Source organism: Dromiciops gliroides, chromosome 3 (assembly GCF_019393635.1).
Source record: "Dromiciops gliroides isolate mDroGli1 chromosome 3, mDroGli1.pri, whole genome shotgun sequence".
Classification (NCBI taxonomy): domain Eukaryota; kingdom Metazoa; phylum Chordata; class Mammalia; order Microbiotheria; family Microbiotheriidae; genus Dromiciops; species Dromiciops gliroides.
This window is the reverse complement of record NC_057863.1, coordinates 305010605-305025414: the sequence shown is the minus strand read 5'-3', so window position 1 is coordinate 305025414 and position 14810 is coordinate 305010605. Positions and strand designations below refer to the sequence as shown.

The 14810-nt window shown below is 39.7% G+C and overlaps 1 protein-coding gene across 3 annotated transcripts in view; it reads right to left on the bottom strand.

The window, feature by feature from the left end:
* Positions 1-13159, bottom strand: part of COL8A1 (collagen type VIII alpha 1 chain) — a 220743-nt gene extending 207584 nt beyond the window's left edge. For 2 of the 3 annotated variants that reach the window (XM_043998465.1, XM_043998467.1), the window contains exon 1: positions 12956-13159. The gene's annotated coding sequence lies outside the window, so the exon portion shown is untranslated. Of the gene's footprint in view, positions 1-12899 lie in introns of all 3 variants that reach the window. The other variant, XM_043998466.1, reaches the window with a different exon arrangement.
* Between the last annotated feature and the right edge of the window lie 1651 nt (positions 13160-14810).

Genomic DNA, 14810 nt, shown 5'->3' with positions numbered 1-14810 from the left:
AAATATGATTATTTTCTACGTCAATAAACTTACAGATCTAGTTTCTATACTTATCATAACTTATGACAATTTCCCAAACACCTCCACAGGCTGCCCACGAGGCAAGCAGAGCAAATTTTATTGTTCCCATTGTAGAAATCAGGAACCAATGCTCAAGGAGATCAAATGAATGCTCATTTTCACTTGGCTAATATTTGGCTGTGCTTGGATTAGAACCTAGGCCCTGAGGCACAGAAAGAGCAATGTTAGAAAATGGTAGAAAAAGCCCAAACCTAATAGCTTCTAAAGGAATAGGATGATAGGATATGATGGTTATTAAAGAGTTATTCAAATAAAGGCTAAAAAATAAACTTCCCAATTGAATTCAACTAGAGGGCAATGAAGATTTCTTAGTGAATGGTTCCTATTTTGATGGTCACAGGAAATGAAGAGGGTGAGTACACCCTGTGAGTAGTGTTTATCATCATCCCTTTGCCTGCGTTGGGTGACCTTAATTTATCTGTTCTCTTAACAGAGGATGGGATTGTCTATATAGTCCAGTCCGGAGGTTTCCACTTCTCTGAGAACCAAAAAGTTTCATCCTTCTCACCACCCACACTATCGTGGTAGTTCTAGGATAATCCATTGTTGATTTCAGAAAATGCATGACTGAAAACCACTCTGAATTCAGTAATGCAATTACTGATCATGGTACCATCTATGTCCATTAAAAATTTTTAACATATATTAAAATACATATGTAACATATAAAATAGTAATATATATTCATGTGATATAAATTTTAAAATAGTAATATATTAAAATGTATAATGTATAGTAATATATAAAATAGTAATACATAGTTCTATATGTGAGATGCTATTTATTTGGAGTACAGAAGATGCATTAATTTATTCATGGATTCACTTATGAATTTATGGATCCATTCAACAAAAGAATGCTTGACCAATAGGACCAATAGGAATAGGCCACTGATCTATTCATTAGGTTGGATTTTAGAAGGTCATGAAATGCTTGATATTGGAAATCCCACTTATTCTGATCTTATTCTAGATATAATCAATGAACTACTTCCAGATGGCTCTGAATAGGATATCTCCAATATTGCTAAAATCATATTAATACCCTATACTGTTTACCAGTGTATAAGGTGCTCAAAACACTTGGTAAGGCATAATTAAAGTTAATCTTCGCAATTTCCTGAGGCTGAGAGGTTAAAAGATTTTCCTAAGGTCATGTAGCTAGTGCCAGAGTCAGAATTCAAACTTCCTGAGTGGAGTGGAGTGTTCTATCTACTATTGACCTAGTTGTACCTGAATTAGGACCATGAATGTTTTTTGGATCAGTAGACTCCCAAGACCACACTCTCCTCACGAACAAAATTTCCTAACTACCTGCAGGTCCTGATTTGTGTGAATAGTGAATCTCCTGAAGTGGTTGCCTTTTTAAAATTCACATGGCATATGTCTATTGGGTTAGAACTGATTACTATGTTATACATAATTACAACTTTGAAAAGTGCAAATTCAGATATATGACCACTTCGAAAGGTTTGTTCTTTGCACTCATTGAGATCCAGCTCTGTTAGCATTAGTAATAGCTAGGAAGAGTTGATAGCGTTATTCTAGTGGGAATGTTGATAATTAGCAAAGCCAGTTGCCCTTCTTCAGTGTGCCAGGGAAACAGCTCTTCTGTTGACATGATTCACGTCCGTTCCCTTAAAGCCTTCCAAATTATGCAAGTGTCTCAAGTCTTAACAAGCCATCTATACTCAGCTGTGCAGTGGAAATATTTGATACAAAAGGCAATTCACTCTAGTCTAGGGCTAGGCTATTGTAAATTCCCTCGAGTGACCACAGATGCTGAGGAACAGGTTTTGTGAGGCCATCTTCTTAGGGGAAAAAAAAAAATGGTGAATTAGTGTCTACCTCCTCTTCTCCTCAGCTCACCTTCTAGTGGGTTCATAGTGAGATAGGAATAGGACAAGTCATGAGAGGGCACTGTGGTTCTCTCTCTGGGCTGGCAAAACTGTTCTTGGGTCTTTGGTCCTTTAGTGTCTCTTCCTTAGCTGATCCAGCAGCTAGAAGTTGTTTGTTACTGAATTGAGCTTTTAGATTCAGTCTTGGCTTTGTCATGGCCTTGGAAAGAACATTTTCTGAGGTTACTTTGGTTTTCTTTAAAAGGAAAAAAAAACCCAACCTTCAACAGGCCCTGACATTTTGGCACCATTGAAACCTGAAGATTTATTCAGAGAGTCTTTATATTAGGATTTTTTTTTTTAAAAGAAAACCAACTGTGTGAAGTGCTACTATGGTATATTATAGATCTTGATTCTAAGGAAACATTTTCACTCACTTTTCTAAAGATAAATTCAAAAAGCAAAGGTCTGCCCTGGAAATCATGCAACTTTTTATTATGAATTTCTCCCTTCTCTGTCAGTCAGGAGCTTTTGAAATGATGTTGAGGACAAAAGGACTACCTTTAAACTGGAGAGAAACTAGAAAATAGGTCAAATTGCAGAGGATCCAAGAGCAGAGAAAAAAATGCCTGAAATATTTCCTAAATTAGTAGGAAGGTAGACATCTTTCCCCATTTTTTTCTGGGATTATCTGATAGTGGGGAAAAAAAAATCTCATTCCAGTTTAAACATTTCCTAGAACTTGAGACATCCTGGACCTGGTCTCCTCCCACCCAAAACACTTCTTAAATTCTTGGTCCCATTCTTGTTTTTCTTCCTTTTACTACCTACATTCCTTGATTTCATCTTTTTTTGCACCTCCTAAAAAGAGGCTAACCCAATTCAGCCATTCTCCCATGGATTCTTACAGCTATAGTATCCTTAAATAGATGGGCAGCTAGCTGGCACAACAAATAGAGTGCTGGGTCTGGAGTCAGGAAAACCTAATTTCAAATCTGGCCTCCAACACTTAATAGCTGTGTGATTCTGGGCAAGTCATTTAACCCCTTTGCCTCAGTTTCCCCATCTGTAAAATGAGCTGGAGAATAAAATTGCAAACCGTTCCAGTACCTTTGCCAAGAAAACCCCAAATGGGGTCATGAAGAATTGGACACGATGGAACAACAACTCTTTAAGTAGGTATCTATTAAAAAACAGAATGATGCAGGGAATTTCAGAAATAGGCTTATTGAGAGTTAAATAGGGACAGAGACTGGAACGACGATTATATTGGTATCCAGGAGAGCTCTCAGGTGAGAAAACTTTCTCTTAAAACCAGTGTAGGTTTTTAAAAAAAAAACAAAACACATTTTCCTAGGGGCAGCTAGGTGGCACAGTGAATAGAGCATCGGCCCTGGATTCAGGAGGGCATGAGTTCAAATCCCACCTCAGACACTTGACACGTACTAGCTGTGTGACCCTGGGCAAGTCACTTAACTCCAATTGCCTCACCAAAAAAAAAAATTTCCTAGACCACTGAGAGGGTAACTTGTCCAGGGGTATATAGCCTCTATATATGTCAGAAACAGAACTTGAACCTAGGTCTTCATGACTTCAGTGCTAGTCCTCTACCCACTATGCCCTACAACTTGTTCTGTGCCAGACAGACAAATATATGAAATGAAGTGAGCAGCCTCAAAGCTGGCAAAATATTCCCTTAGCTGCATCTGGGTAAATACTCCTCTCCAACACCCCTGAGGAGTATTTACATTGTGGAAGGCAGCATGATTGTGGATCAGACCTTAGGAAGCTCGGCCACCTCAGAGTACACGTCCTCTCACTGTGTACGTGCGGCTTGGATAATGGAATCTTTTGGCTGGGCTCTCCGAAAGTACAGCCGCCGAGCGTCGGCAGCATAGGGGACTTGAGAGACTACCCAGCAGGCTGGAAACAGTGGAAGGTTGGAGTACACGCCCATACCCAGGCCCATTCATCAAACTTTTCCCTCTAGCCTGGTTTGGAGATTCTAGAATAGCTTGACGAGTTTATGGATCGGACTGTGAGTAATTGCGAGCTTGTCTCTAATCTCAGCATGTCAACCATGGCTCCGCTTGAAAGAGTCCGTGATGTAAATACATCAATAAAGACCTTGTGAGAGGCAGTCCCAGAGCCTCTAGTTAGAAGCTTTTTTTTTTTTTTTTGAAAGAAGTCATTTTCAGATTAATGATCATACGTGGAGTACTGTATATAAATTTTTACATGCATCAGTGTGATTCATGCCTGTTGCTTAAACATACTAACAACTAACAGGTTTGTTTTAGAGGGAGCAAAACCAAATAAACATATGGTCGAATAACCTGTGGGTTTATTTAAAGTTTTGTAAAGAATGGAGACCATAACCTATTTTTTTACCATTATAATTTTCGGTATCTGAAGTTTCTCAATGTATTATAAAAATGTATTTATTATTTCATATATGTAAATGTTTATGACCTGATTGTGTGAAAAAACTAAATGAGATGTAAGCCTAAAAGGAATCCAATTGTTTATATATAAGAACTTTTGGGGGGGGCGGGGTTTGCGGGCCAATGAGGGTTAAGTGACTTGGCCAGGGTCGCACAACTACTAAGTATCAAGTGTCTGAGGTAAAATTTGAACTCAGATCCTCCTGAATCCTGGGCTGGTGCTTTATCCACCGTGCCACCTAGATGTCCCCATAAGAACTTTTTAAATGGGCGAGTAGGTGGCATAGTGGACAGAATCCTGGGCTAGAGTCAGGAAGACCGAAGTTCAAATCTATCATCAGACACTGGGCAAGTTACAACCTCTGTTTGTCTCAGTCTCCTCAACTGTAAAATGGGGATGGTAATAGCAGCTATCTCCCAGGGTTATTGTGAGGATCAAATGATATCATAATTGTAAAGCATTTAGCACAGTACCTGGCACATAGTAGGTGTTATGTAAATGTTGGTTCTTAATAATGATGACATAATAATGAGTATTGAAATTATAGGATTCATACTTTTTCTGGGGTCATAAGCTCAGGAATATCAGTGCACATGGGAGGCTTGTTAGAAATATGACAGATAATATCAACTTGGCTTTGGGTGAGCAGCAGCATAGCATATTTGGCATCTGTCTTTTATAAATGTTTAACAAGCATTTATTAAGTACCTACTATGTGCCTGGTGCCATGGTGAGTACTTTACAAATATTATCTCATTTGATCCTCAAAACAATCCTGGAGGGTAGGTGCTATTATTATTTCCATTTTAATGGTAAGGAGACTGAGGCAGGCAAATGTTAAGTGACTTCCCTGAAATCATATGGCAAGAAATTGTTTTAGACTAGATTTGAATGCAGGTCTTCCTGACTCTAAGTGCTTGACTGTCTCTGCTGTGCTACCTAACTGATTCTTACTTTATTCTGGACTCAAAGAAAGGAATACCTGGGTTTAAATGCCGAGCCTGATAATTACTAGCTCTATGTGCAAATAACAATTTTTCTGAGCCTTAATTTCCTCATCTATAAAATGGGAATACTTATAATAAATATACTCTAAAAGTATAGTTAGCATTTACATAGCACCTTAAGGTTTACAAAGCACTTTACATATGTTATTTCATTTAATTCTTACTTCACAACCCTGTGAGGTGAGTGCTATTATTATTCCCATTTTATGAATGAGGAAGCTGAGGCAGACAGAGGTTAAGTGACTTGTCCAGGGTCTCACATCTAGTCAGAGTCTGAAGCTAGCTTTGGACTCAGGTCTTCATGACTGAAGGTCCAGTACTCTAACAACTGAGCTACCTAGCTGCCTCACTGATTCTCTCTCTACATCCTCAGAAGTATGATTAAACATCTTTGCAATTATGAAAAACATCTTGGACATTCACAGAATTCCTAATATGATACTAGGTGCTTTGACATTTATGTAGTATGGATGAATGAATGAAGTATTTATCAAGCAATTGTTAAATGAATTTTTGGGGATACAAATAGAAAAAAACAAGATAGTTCCTGCTCTCAAGGAACTCTTGCTCTAATCAGTGGAAATGATTTAACTAAGAGAGTTCAGTCACAGGACAGGTAGAAAGGCACATAAATCCTGTGAGTGTAGGAATGGGGCAGATGGCAAGACCCAGAGATCCTTTGTGTGCAGCAGCAGGGTATATAGTGAAGCACAGACTACCCAGTGAATTGACTAAACTACTGTAGATTTGAAAAGGGACTGTTAATTGAGGAGATAGGGATACATTTTTTTTTTTAGTGAGGCAATTGGGGTTAAGTGACTTGCCCAGGGTCACACAGCTAGTAAGTGTTAAGTGTCTGAGGCCGGATTTGAACTCAGGTACCCCTGACTCCAGGGCCGGTGCTCTATCCACTGCGCCACCTAGCTGCCCCAGGATACATTTTTTTTTTAAAGGAATATCAGTGGGTTGTTGTTTTTCAGTCATGTCTGCCTCTCCCATTTGGGGTTTTCTTGGCAGAGATACTTGAGTGGTTTGCCATTTCCTTCTCCAGCTCATTTTACAGATAAGGAAACTGAGCAAACAAGGTGAAGTGACTTGCCCAGAGTCACACAGCGGCTAAGTGTCTGAGGCCAGATTTGAACTCAGAAAACCAAGTCTTCCTGACTCCGGGCCCAGCACTTTATCTACCACACCACCTAGTTGCCTGGTATATCAGTGCATAGACATTTTAAATAATAGTAATAACCCATTGATATAGCATTTTAAGGTTTACAAAGTGCTTAAAAGTTGTCTTTTCTTTTAATCATCTAAAATAATATTTGGAAAAAGGCACAAAGTATATTTTTATTGATAGGCTGAAGGTATATATTCTGCATAGAAGAAGGAGCGACAGGAATGAATGTGGGTTTAGAAAGTATGATCAATGAGGAGAAATGGAGAGAGTTTGGCTCCCTCAAAAATTAAAGAAAAAAAGCGAGGGTGGAGGCCTTGGGGGATACAGTTATAACAGCCCACAAGTACAGAATAATTACACTGAGATGGTAAAGAATTTTCTAGAAAAGGTTAAAAATTATGGGCTCTAATAACAACAGTGTGCACTTAAGACCAGTCACCAGGTAACTTGTGAAATTCCAGTAGAGTTTGCTTAGGAAGATTATAGAGTTTCATTCGCTGGAAAGTTTAAAGACTAAGTGAGACAATCAGCTAAAGTGATTATTAGTTACAATCGCTGCTGTGTTGAATCAGGAGACATGACTCAAGGAACCTGCAGGGTCCTTTCTGGCCACTGCATTTATGATTCAGTTTCTTGGCTAATTGTTTCTCCAGTTTCAAACCACCTTGTGGATTTTTGATTACAGCGTGACCTTAAAAGATTCTGACCTTACAGGTATTCTAGACTTGTATTCTCTATTCTGTGATTGCTTCCTTACCTCCCTGCTTCCTTCATCCCCCCCACCCCTATTGGGTGGCTTACTAGCAGAGGTTATAGGACCACATGGTTCAATCAGCTCCCAGAATTTCTTTAAAAAAATTTTTATTGTAGTCTTTTATTTTTATAAAGAAGTCTCTTCCAGATATTTCCCTTTGTCTTCTCCCTTACTTTAAAAAGAAAAAAAAAGCTGAATAAAGCTAACCAACATTTTCACCATGATTTATAGGCATTATTTAGCACCCATAGAGGCTACTCCCAACCCCCTACTTCTGCAATGAAAGAGGGGGGGATACATTTTTCTTAATTCTTTTCGGAGTTCCCAGGATTTATGAACAAATAAAGGCTGTTCAGAATATCAGTGTCTTCCTGATGATCCAGAAATTTATAACTTGCTTTCCTTCCACACTGCTCAGTCTTGCCTCTCTAGAAAAAAAGTGTGTTGGCATACACTGCAGAGTCTAGTGACTGCCAGTTCTCAACAAGATCCTTTTTCTTATTTACTCAGCATTTTGTGAGCAGTAGTCCAGTAATTCTTAGAAGCTTAGGTTTGGTGAGGGCCCCAGTTCACACAACATTAATTGTGGAAGAGGCTCAAAATTCCTGAGGGAATTGGGTCCTGGCCTTGACCTCTTTTCTCCTCCTTCTTCCCCCTTTCCCCACTGATAGGGTCTTATTGCTGTTAGAAGATTACTCAAATCTACATCTCTCTGAGATGCAGTCTCTGATCTCAAATTCTGTATCTTTCTGAGATGGCATATATGTGTCTACCTCTATAGAAGGCTGGGGCCAATAAGTAGAAAGGAAAGCTGACTGGAAAGTTTTTGTAGAATGGTTCTGAAGGGCACTATTGTCTTTTGAGGTCAGAGAGGTGGAAAAAAGGCTGCTGAGTGTCTAATTCACACTGAACCCTGGCAGCTCCAGGAAGGAAAGACGAAGGGGCTTTTAAATCTGTAAGATCACAAGGAATCTTGCCAGAAACCAGCTACCATGTGAAGATGTGAAGGTGTATTTCTCTCACTAGCCCCAACCATCCAACGCTGAAGAAATAGATTCTGGAAATTTATAGTTAAAATGTGGCACAACTGGTTTAAATGATAAATGGCAAAGTCCCTTGGATAATGTGCTGGGATGCGTGTAATTCTGAAGAAAGCTCGACTATCCCCTATCCCTCATGGTGACATGATAGAGACATGTATCTCAGAGTCATGAAATCACTGCAAAGTATTAACAAGAGAGAAAGTGGTAGGGCAGCTAAGTTCTTCAGTCAATTCAACAAAAGCTTGTTTCAAAGAGGATTTATTAAGTGTTTATGTGCAAGGAAAGTATTAGGTAGTTCTGTCTGCCACTTCAATTCCCTACTTTCAAGGCTGGGTTTGAGTATCCCTTCTTTTTCTTCTTCTTCTTTTTTTTTTTTGGTGAGGCAATTGGGGTTAAGTGACCCGCCCAAGGTCACACAACTAATAAGTGTCAAGTGTTTGAGGTCGGATTTGAACTCAGGTTCTCCTGACGCCAGGGCCAGTGCTCTATCCACTGCGCCACCTAACTGCCTGAGTATCCCTTCTTACTAGAGACATTCCTTGATCTTCCCACCTGCTAGTCCATTTCTCCGTAGCCACCCCACCCAATTAACTTGGATTTGTTTTGTATATATTTCTCTTATGTTTCCCAATAGAACATGAGCTCTTTGAAGGTAGGGGCGGGTTCATTTTTGTCTTCCTCAGTGTCAAGCACGCAGTAGATGTGTAGAGATCATATATTTAGAGCTGAGAGAGACCTTAAAGGCTATCTAGTTCAACCCCTTCATTTTACAAATGAGGAAAATGAAGTTTGAAGATGTTAAATTCATAGCCCGGCCACCAAACAATCAATAAGCATTTATTAAACACCTATTGTACAAAGAAGCAGAGATGGAATTTGAGAAGGGTAGCTAGAGCACAATGTAGCATGTTTTGTGTGGGCATTTATGCCTCAGAAATGGCAACTGCTACAAATTGGGGCTCATTTTCTTTCTTTCTTTTTTTGTTGTTGATTGTCAAGACCTAAGAAAGTGTTAGTAATACAGATTCAACTTAAATATGTGTGCACATACACCCCCCCCGAATCCAATTGTTAGACATTTCTCAGCACACTCGTGTATTTGAACCCCACGTCTTCCTGACTTCAAATCCAGCACTCTACCATATCATGTCGCTCCTCTTATTGATGAACTGAAATATACACATTATCCATTCATTTTTGATTAGCAAGAATAGTTGTATTATACTTGGACCAGCAGATGAAGGACAAGAGGGTTCTCAATTCATCGGCTGGCAGAACCGTGAGGGACAATTGGCAAGAGTACTTCGTTTCCTCTCTTTTTATTTCTCACTTGATATTCTCCCACTCAGATAATTATAGTAAGGATTTGCTCTTGCTACCAGACACTTGGGTATTTCATCTCTGGTAGGCTACTCTTGTATCTGAAATTTCTCTTCTGCCTTGAATCTGTTTCAGTAATACTCTTACTCCACATGCTAGTATAATTTCCTATCCTATGCCTTATTATTGGATAGAACTGATCCTAGAAAGCAATCAGAACATTCTACTCATGTCATATCTCCAATGGTCAGCAAGGCAATGGGGAACGGGGTAGGAAGTGGGATGGTGGTGGAGTGAGGCTTAAATTCTTCAACTCATGTCTTCTTTGTCTTAAAGTTAAAACTTAACTCAAATTCAACTGTCATGGTGAGATGCTGTCAACTTCCAAGCACAAGAGACTTGGTAATATGAGAGGGATATGTATCTCATAGTCATGGAATCAGTGAAAGGTATTAACAAGATATCTGGATGGTGGTAGGGTAAATAAATTCCTCATTCAATTCAACAAACATTTGTTTCAACAAGGAATTATTAAATGCCTATTCTTTATGTTTAAGGGCAGATGGAAGTACTAGTTTTGTCAAGCTATGTCATGCTTTTCTCTGACATCAGGTTGGAAGACTTGCCTTATGCAAGAGGCCTCAGGAGCTAATAGGTAATTTTGAGAACACCTGAAAAAAAGATGCTAAGAAAGTGAGGTCATGAACACTCAGACTGTTTTTCACAATCCATTGGTTTAGCAAGGGTAACACATACCAGGGCATTGCTGAATTAATCAACAGCTGTTTGATTACCTTATTCCACTATCTGATTTAATTAGACAGTACATATCAAGGCATTTTCATCAGGTCAAAGAAAATAGAGTGAATGACCAGAAAGAACAAAGGAAAAATCAGCAAAAACCTTCTTTTTCCTCTCCAGATGAAGGTGTGTTACAGGAGTTCTGTTTCCAATTTGGGAAAACATTTTCTCAGAAAAGATAACTTTTCTCCAAAGGACATGGTGTCCAGAAAGTACATTATCACATAAGCAATGATGCTGAACTGAACAAAATCAAATCATGACCTTAAACAAGAATTGGCTTGAACATACCACACATTTCTGGTGCTTTACATGGGCACTTATCATGGTTGATTACTCGCTTAAAGCAGACATAAAAAGAGCAGCCTGTATTTAGTGACAAGAGATAAAAGGCATCTCCATGCACTCAGGTCACAAGTTTTCTTGGCTAGCCAGGGATTTCATGTCATCTTAATAGAAATTGCTCTCCTAGGAAATTACCTCAGTGAAATAAAGTTTTAGAGGATGTAGAACTTGTGGGGTACCTAAGTTTCCCCCTCCCCTCCATTTGGATCAGCACTAGACTCTCCCTAGTAGAATTTTAAATTAATTACTTTTTAAATGAATAAGAAAGTATGGAACACTGACCTGAAGTGGCATCAAATGTCAGCTTTTAATGATGATCTTTTTTTTTTTAAATAGTGAAGAATTTTTGACAGCTTAATTGCATGATCATTTTCTTTTGGGAGGGGGACAGGAAGGGGAAGGAAATCATCAAAGTAACATGAAAAATGAAACATTTTCCTTTCCCACTTCCAGGACCCTGACTAATAGAGTGGTTTGGTTTCCTGAAAGGCAGCCTTCGGTTTTCTCTTTTAAGAGGGCTCTTACACAATCCAAACATGTGAAGAGGTTTCCTCTGCCACATGAGAGAAATGTACAAACAGAACACACTGCCTGGGATTTGGAACTTGGAGGAAGAAAATAACTACTTTAAATAGACTGAGCCACTGTGAGGTAGCCTTTCCCCTTTCACAGGTGTGCAATCCGCAGCCCTGATACTTAGACATTAGGAATATAGCCCAGCATGATATTTTAGCATCTTTTAAAGAGGCCATGCGATTTCAAGAGAGGGATAACTCTGTGAGAAACAGGTGCCATCCAGACAAGTTAAATTTAGTTCTAAAAGCTACATTAGTAATAAGGAAAGGGGGATGGGCAGAGATACAGATGAAACCTCCAAGGATGATGCTAGGGACTGGACCTGTGATTACACTGCTATAGTGAGCTCCTGGTGAGGGACTCCCTCACCCAATGCAAGATCAATTCCCTTCAGTTTCAAGCCTTAGAGAACTACCTAGGCACTAAGTAGTTATGATCACAAAACCAGTACATGTCCTAGGTGGAGCTTGAACCCAGGTATTCCAAATCTTTACCATAGCACAGGGTAGAGTCAGCCCTTGAAACCAGAAGACCTGGGTCCTCACCTCACCTCTGACACATTGTGGCTGTATTACCCTAGAGAAGTCACTTACCTTCTGAATGCAAACTCTTTAAGATTATAGATGCCATAGAAAGGGCTAATGTGTTTTAAGATTGAGGAAGTTTACCAATTGAAATCATAGGTTCAGTCCTTTTCCTTCTCTTTTTAGTACCATTAATCAATCTCTCTCTCTCTCTCTCTCTCTCCATATATATATAATATATGTATATATATATTTTTTTTCCCTCTTAGTAGGGATCATTTAAAAACACTCTATGGGGAAGTGCGTGTATATTAATTCATAGAGTTCTTCACAGTCTATCTTTATTTAAACAAAATCTTCACCTTGTATTAGTTTTAAAGTAGCACATCTCGCCCCAGGCTGCTCATAGATGCTCATCCTTTCCTATCTACCAGCCACCTGACTGCTGTCCTCCTCTAAAGGGCAGCAGTTCACATAATTTTTTCCAAGTACTGAAACCTGGAAAGATTTTTTTCTTTTTCTTTCTTTTTCTTTTAAAGAACTCACAGAAGCAATCTTGGGGGTTTGGAAAACATCGCAAAATCGTTAACAGGATCTTTGAGTGTGCTATTTTAGGAAGGCAATTGTGTTCTTTTAAAATGACATATTTGACAACATGACAAGGCTTTTATTCCACCCCCATTGATGTGTAAAATATTTATAATGAAAAGTAAGCAAAACATAATCAACATATCCATTTTTACTTCCCCAGCAGTCAGGGGGTGGAATGGGGGAAGGAAGGATGAAAAAAAAACACAAAAGAAAGAAAATGTTTCTTCAATATCTATGCGGCTGTTTCTCTACAATATGATTAAAAAAAACTTTACTGTTCAAACAGGAGTTTGTTTTTAAACCAGATGCTAGTTAAGAGCAGCTGATCAGGCAGGCATCTCACAAATCCGCACCAACACCTCGAGCAAAACAGTAAGCGATGTGCCGCAAAGGCTACTTACTCCTTGGGGGCTGCTGTGTCCCGGTGGCTCAGATGCCTGAAGAGGTATTATCTTACCTGGAGTCTTTAAGATCCAAGGAGAGAAGAACAGTGGCTCCCAACAGGAGAGGACTGTGAAAATGCTCTCTGATCAGCTGCTGGTAACAAGCTCTTGGCTTTTATGGGCAGGTGGGAGGAGCTGCTTCTCATAGTAGGTGGGCAGAGAGAAGGCAGGCGAGCAGGCAGGCAGGCGGGTAGCTCTCCAAAGGAACTGGCCACTGTATTCTCTGGGGAGGGAGAAGGAGCCCGAGGTGGGGAGGGAGAAAAGAGGAGGAAGGAGAAGCAGGGAAAGTGGGGCGTGTGGATGTGTGTGTGTGGTGGCGTGGAGGGAGAGGAGAGAAGCAAGGAAGGGAATAGGATCAGGGAGAGGAAAAGAAAGAGATGCAAAGGCAGCGATATAGAGAAGCGGCTATATCTGAAGGGATGGAGAGAAGATAAAAGAGCCAGACAGGCTAACAAAGTCAGTAATCAAGGAGGGCGAAGGGGAGGGATTGGGTTTATTTAATTTTGGCATTAAATTCTTCTTTGAATGTGTGAATAAAACACAACGGTTACTGGAATCATTATTTTGGAGCTGGGGGTGGGGGAAGGGGTGAGAAGAAAGCCACAGCCTTTTAATTTAAAAACCTACTATAAACAACTGTGAAGGAAAATAAAAAGAAGGAACGACCAGGAGGAAATTTAGAGAGAAGGGTGTTATAATTGGAGCAGCAAACACATTCGATTTCAGCAGCCCAGGGGTACAGGGAATGAATTGCTGACTCCTATAGTTACCTTGTACATAGCAGAGACCACACCCCCTCCCCACATCCCCCCAAACCGCAAGAGCTACCCACCGCTCACTGAGGTTGCCAAATCCAGATCACTCTTTATAAAGTTTATTTGACAAGAAAAATATCTTAATCTAGGTCCTATGGTGTATGCCCTAGGACTTCCAAATATCCATGGGCTGTGCTTAAGGTATTCTGTAGTATTAGGATAAGCCAGTGAAGTTTGTGGGAGGATCAGAGGAGATTTGTTCGCAGAGAATGGAATCTCTCTAAATCAGCTACGGCTCTCTAACATCTGCTTACATAACATAGGACTTCAGTGCATCCCGACTTTTGGTTATTTTCCGCCTTTTAAAAACTTCCATTCCTAACAGCAAGAAAAATCCCTGCTGCCATAAATTTCTGAGTTTTGCCTTGCCATTGAAATATTGGGAATGTATGCCATCAGCAGCTGACCAAGGAATCCAAAGATGCAATTTTCAAGTCTTTTCGCAGGACTCTGGGCTCAAAATACACACACACACACACACACACACGTGTATTTGTATATGTATATATATGTCTGTGTATATATATGTATTATATTATATGCATATATATGTATATGTATGTATTCAGTCCCCTTCTCCGTGCTAACTAGTGACTTTCTGCATAGTCCCATCTCTCCATCGTCACCAAACAAATAAAAGGTTTTAAAGAGAAAGTGCTTGATGTTGATTGTAGTACGTGTCTGTAAGATAGTAAATCCAAATGTCTCTTAGTTGTAACAGCTCTTAAGGGCTTTGGGGCAGAGATGGGCGGGGAGGAGGAAGATGATCTTTGCAGGAATATAGTGATAAGGTCATAGATTTAGAGCTTGAAGGGACCTCAGAGGGCCCTTAATCCAGTTTTACAGATGAGGAAACTGAGGCCCTCTGCAGACTTAGTGAGATATGAAAGGACACAGAGAAAGTATTCAAACTCATCTCCCCTGCCTCCAGAGCCAGTATTCTCTTTAATATTCCCTTATATCATGTTTAGAGCACCCTAACTGTAGTAGCCTTCCTACTGGTTTTCCTGCTTTCGTGTTCTTTTTCCTTTAATCCATCCTATACACCAATACC